General features: G+C 31.6%; 1 pseudogene; it reads left to right on the top strand.

Moving 5' to 3' along the window:
* The first annotated feature begins 1,993 nt into the window (after nucleotides 1–1,993).
* On the top strand, nucleotides 1,994–2,798 carry LOC149410237 (uncharacterized; annotated as a pseudogene).
* The last annotated feature ends 3,660 nt before the right edge of the window (nucleotides 2,799–6,458 follow it).

The raw sequence follows: 6,458 nt of genomic DNA, 5'->3' as shown, positions 1-6,458 counted from the left end.
CTATATTTAATTTAACCAATAGAATTTATTCTAACCTAGACTCAAATATTAAAACCCTAACAATTTTTTTAGATTTGAAGAAAGCCTTTGACACAGTCAACCATAGTACTCTCTTAAATAAAATATCCAACATTGGAATTAAAAATAAATGTCTCATGCTTTTACAAAATTACATTTCGAATCGACAACAATGTACAAAAATTGGAATGTGTTTGAGCAATTTTGATACAGTAAAACACGGTGTTCCACAAGGGACTGTATTAGGGCCGCTACTCTTTTTAATCTATATAAATGATTTATGTAACATTGTTATACCTGGTAATATTTTCTCATTTGCTGACGATACTGCAATAACAGTCCAAGGAAATACATGGGAAGACACAACTAATAAGGCTAACAAATGTATTACTATTGTCAAAGAGTGGCTAGATAGAAACCTTCTTACTTTAAATTATGAAAAAACTCTCTGTATTCCTTTCTATAACACACTGAAGTCAGCTCCCAAAACTAATCCTAATTTAAGATTTCATAATGTAAATTGTAACCCTACCGCATGCTCAAACTGTAAAGAGATGAAATCAGGAAAAAATATTAAGTACTTAGGTGTAACTATAGATTCTCAACTAAAATGGACCAGCCATATAGAAAAAACTGTTAACAAACTGAGATATTTAAATTATATTTTTAAAAGAATGTGTAATAAAGTTAATATAAAAACCATAAAATTAGTTTATAATGCACTAGTTCATTCATCTATTTCCTATGGAATAATTGGTTGGGGAGGAAGTTACAATAATCATCTCAAACCATTAGAAATTGCCCAAAAATCAATAATTAAGATTATGTACCAGAAAAGTAAATCTTATCCCTCCAAACAATTGTTTAGGGAAACCGATATTTTGGACCTTAGACAAACCTATAGTTTTCAATGTCTTAAATTTATCTACAAGCACCCAAACAATTTTATTAAAAACTCTAATCGTTCCAGTCGAAGATGTGGTGCCTGTGAGTATGTTGTACCCCACTGTAAAACTAGACAGGCCCAGAGACACATTAGTTTTATTGCTCCAAAAATCTATAATTCAGTATGTTCAACCCTTAAAGAGACCACTCGTCAAAATCTTCATTCATATAAAAAATATATCAAAACTTGGCTCAAAACAGCCAAAATAGATATTTTTTTCTTATAAGTTATTAACAAAGCCATTAATTATACTTACAACTAATTAGCTTTAAGAGTAGATATATAATAAAGTCTGCTATGTGTTTGTTGTATCAATTAATACTTGTTGTACCAATATATATTCATTGAGCACTTAAATATTTTTGGAATTTTAGTAAAAAGTAACTGAAATTACGGTAAAATCAATCACCATGTACAATATTTTATTTTTATTTAAACCACTGTTTTAAATATCCACATACAAATAATAATGCCCACGCACAGGACTCGTCTTTGTGGGATATTTTTGTTACTCTCTTTTATTTTTTGTTATTATGTATGTACCTGTATATATATGTATCAAAAAAATTTTCAATAAAAAAAAAAATAAAAAAAAACACAGTTAAAGCGATTTCCAGTAATATTTCGATTCTGATTAATTGTATTTCACCAGGGCGCTACTGAAAGTATCTACCAATCATTAACATTAGTTATATACCTTATTGTTATTGTATTTAAAAAAGTAAATAAAATAAAAATAAATTACGAAACTTTATGTTTCACTTCTCCACAAAAATATCAAATTACTATACAGTTTTAATTTAAATTTTTTATGTTTTCTTCCGCTGCTCATCCCACTAGGGAATTGTTGTGTCGAGATGAGCACTATGAGCAGCTTTACTATTATACTCAGCTTTACTTTACACACTTGCTACAACTTTATTATACTAGCTATTATACTCAATCAAATAAGTAAATCACATACTCCAAAACGTGTTCGGGGGTTTTAAAAGCTGCGCCTTATGGTGATCAAGAAGTTATGACGAGAGAATGTATTGGACACGTACAGAAGAGAATGGGCGCGCGACAACGAGATTATGTGAATAAAAATGTGGAAACAGTTGATAATAAAAATGAAAAATAATACAAAAAAAAAACTGTTGGTGGAAAAGGCAAACTTAGTGGTAAAATTATCGACAAGTTGACGGTTTATTATGGCTAAGCAATTAAGAGAAATTGTGATTCCGTCGAAAAAATGTATAATGCTATCTGGGCCACATATTATCATTATTGCTCAATGGACAAAAACCTCAACACGAGAAGTGCCCGACCGGACCAGAGTCATGGTGCAGTTGGCAACGGGCAATAGCTGCTAACGAATTACCCACTTTCAAGCATCATCATCCGTCATTACCACAAGATTAAGGGAGGCTATACTTCCCATTTATACATATCTCAACAATGAGAAATTATTGGAAAGATGTGTGGGTGGTTTCACCCAAAACAACAACGAGAGCTACAATCAACTGATATGGAAAATCTCTCCATCTCCAAAAATAGTTCAGGCCGGTTCCAAAACTGTAGAAACGGCTGCATACATGCTGCTGGCATATTTAATGAAGGTACAACATCATTATTATATTGCATTAATGCAATAGGGGTTTTACTTGGGCCCAAAGCGCATTCATATGCCGAAAGAGGGGATAAACAGCGCGTGGCCGTCTCCGACCGCAGAGCACATGATAGCACATGAGAGGGAAGAATGGTCCGCAGACAACACCAACTCGAGTTATTAGAAGCTGCCGAAGGGGCGGAGGGTGTATTATACGGCCATGGAAAAGACGATTCGATGTAAGTCGCTTTTCAAACTTTAAACGCGTTTTTCTTAAAACTCTGTTTTTAAAGTCGGTGATCAAGATTACTCGGAAACGGCTAAACCGATCAATCTCAAATTTGAACACAAACTTTTTAAGTATATTTTAGAGTTATTAATCGAAAGCCTGTTCTCAGCGATAAATGCATTTTTTTATAAACAATATAAAACCAAAATTTTGGTAAAAAATCGATTTTTTTTGAGAAGCCATTTTGTAAAAAAAAAAAAAAATGTTGTTCTGTCCTTCGATTAATTAGAGGAATATTTATTTTTATGAGAAATCCGTTTGGATTTTTCATTTAAGATGATCCAATCCAGAGATATGATGGTCACCGCAAGATGCCTTTTTTGAGAAGAGCTTCTTGAGATCAGCTATAGCAGATTTCAAAATTATTATTTTTACAAAAAAAAATCTCAAAATAATGTATAAAGTTATCATAATATGTGTACGAATTTTGACTTAAATAAATTAAAAGGTCTTCTCAGGAAAAGTTCTTGAATAATCCCTTTTTTTGGGCCTCCTGACTGTATATAACCCCTTAAGGTTAACAGGTTAATTTATATTTTTATTTTATTAGTATTAATTATAGGTATTACTTCCCCTCCATAGGCAGTTCCTTTGTGGGTTCCCTTATCTTACCTTTTTTAAATTTTATTCTAACTATTCTTCGTTTGTACATAAGAGTTAAAAAAATAATTTATGGAAAAATACAAAGCACTAATAAAAACTAACCATCACGCCGTGCCGTGAAAAAATATTAAAAAAGTAAGATGGTATTTTAATGATTTTTTAAATTAAAAACAAATTAACAAATTGCACTATTGAAGTTTGATATGTGAAATTATAAATAATAATTAGTTCACTTCAAATACTATATGCCATTATGCGTCACTCCACCGTTTCCAGGGATTTCCAAACTGTGGCTCGTACAGTCCGCGCTAATTGCACTATTCTCTTCCCGAAAATACTTAATCCTGCGGTCATTAAGGGTTAGTTGGCGCGTATAAATATCCCTACCCAGTGGTTCTCAAAACATTCCAAAAAAATCATCGACAAGTTACGTTGTCTCTCTGCTGCACAGTTTTTTTTTTAATTAAAAAAAAATCTAATACTAAATAGCATCATCAGTGAATCTCCATTCTTGGAAATCAGTGGAAAAAATTGTCAAAAAGTTCTCCTGGATTTATTCTGCAGTCAGATTTTAACTAAAATCTTCAATTTTAAGGTAATTACATTATGTTTTTTTTTCAATTATGTTTATTTTGGCTAAGTGTGCGGTGTTGGTCTTCCTTCTTGAACTAGTCGTCTTAAGCTGTTGATGGACACTGCAGGGCAGTCTGAAAAGACTAAAGAATAAGGAAACTCAACACGGCTAAATACCCCAATACGTTCTGCTGCGAATTGTGCTTTCTTAATTTGTCATATAAATGTAATATTTTCATTAGTTTTTTAATAATGTTTACGTTTCTTTACAGATGTGCATTTTTCAAGAAGGAAGCCGCCGCCCAAATGGCTACCGAGGAATACACATAGGCCAAACCATTGTGGCCATTGAACCCACTTATAATTCAGAAGATGATTTCCAAATTGAAATTATGGAACGTCTGGCACAGATTAGACAGAGCCTGAACCCATTGGAAAATGATGAAATTCCAACAGATGACGAAATTGAAAGCGATGACGAAGTTGACACAGATGATGAAGTCGAATACACGGAGGAAAGAGAGTCATCTGACTTGGAAGACTACACAACGGAGGGATCATCTGATGAAGAAGTGGATGCAGAGGAAGAACAGTCTCCAGCATTAGAACTTGGAGTAGAGGTGAGAGAGGAGATATTCTGCCCTGATGATGTTGCAGAACTTGGAGCAGAGGTTGAAGTGGAGACATTCTACCCTGATGAAGTTGCAGAACAATTCTCCGGTGAAGCAGATGTTCCTGTCAGAAAGACAGTCAAGCGAAAAAGGATTGACGATCTCTAGATGGGGAATTAGTCTATAAAAAAGTGTAATTAAACAAATAAGTTTTATCTGTACATGACTGACTGTGTCCATTTACAAAACACATGTGACACAAACTATACTGTAAAGAAATATAAACATATTATAATGGGTAACTGCGAACTAGGTTCTATGGACAAAAACTATAATCAAAAGTTTTCTAAAATAAAAATCAATGTCATCTCTCATCCGGTGGCTTTTAATTTGTATTGTACTTGTATGAAATGTAAATATTTTAAAAGTTAACTAGTTTATATGTACAGTTTCTTACCGATAAACTTAGAGATTTTCATTTACTCAACTTAGTACCAACTTGCTGTAAATGTAAATAATATGTTATTAAGTAACCTGGAATACATTAGACTAAAGATTTTAATATAAATACATAATATCTACTGATAACCTTTCAACGTCATAAATGCATTGATATAAATAGCATGCGCACAATACAACGATTTCACAGAGAACTAAAATATAATTGCCACAAAATGAAAACTTTGCAGGAGACGATTATAAACTTATATTTAATAATAAACGAATGTAAGACTAATTACAAACCTGCATATTTATATGTAAGTAATATTTTGTTTACAAAATTGATGATGTAAAATATTGTAATTCTATAATTCTGAGAAAATTTCAAAAAATCTTCTGTTTTGGAAAAAGTCTAAAATGTGGCTTGAAGTATTTTACAATTGGTTTTTTAAGCAGAAACAATAATTTTTTCGTAGGAAGCAATCACTTTGTGGTTAGACATTTTATATTAAATCAAATAAAACACTTTGTTTATTAACCACGACTTGACAGTCGAGCTTCATCAGGATGTGAAATATAACTAAAACTAGTACTAGCTCTACTGTAGCGAAACCGGTAGATGTAATAATAAAAAAGTTGTGGTTAGTAAACAAAGTGTTTTATTTGATTTAATAGAAACAATAATGTTGAATAAATGATCATAATACAATGGTGTAATAATATTATACAATATAAAAGAATTCAAGCAGTTTTCAGTTTCTATGGGAAAAATTAGTTGCAAGATGATATTGTTTATTCTTATTTTGGAATATAATATCAACAAATATGACGCTAGATAGGTTGATTGGTTTAATACATCTGTCCCGGAAAAGCAAGAGATCCTGGGTTCAATTCCTGGGGATGCTTTGTGGCGGGGGTTGTGGGCTGCGGAGGAACACGGATCTTGAAGTGACCCATGTTATAGGAGGGAGGAAATACAGATTTTATGTAAATACTCGTACATAAACACGAATGACTGAATTTCATAAATGTTAAAGGTTTATTGTTTTTTTTCCAAATATACACTCTCCTTCTACCCACAAGCAAATGTTTCTTATGGAAGAGTAGTATAAATCGTTACATATAAATTAACCGTTTGTTAAATCTGAATTATTGCATCTACAAAAGATTTTGTTTTAAATAAATAATTTTTTTTTTTTTTTATTGAGTAAAAGATTATACATTATTTAAGAAATGTTTTGACTGCCCAACTAGGAGGATTCCCGTTTTAGGACAGTCAAATTAGGATGAGTATTTTTTTTTTTTTTTTTGAACTTAATAATTATATTATTAAATTTGATTTTAATTAAATTTAAAAAAAATAAATAAATGGAGTTCTACGAATTA

This window comes from Hesperophylax consimilis, chromosome 28 (assembly GCF_061612785.1).
Source record: "Hesperophylax consimilis isolate HC1 chromosome 28, BYU_Hcon_1.0, whole genome shotgun sequence".
Taxonomy (NCBI): Eukaryota; Metazoa; Arthropoda; class Insecta; order Trichoptera; family Limnephilidae; genus Hesperophylax; species Hesperophylax consimilis.
Note: the sequence above shows the minus strand (reverse complement) of the source record. Positions and strands in the feature narration are given on the sequence as shown.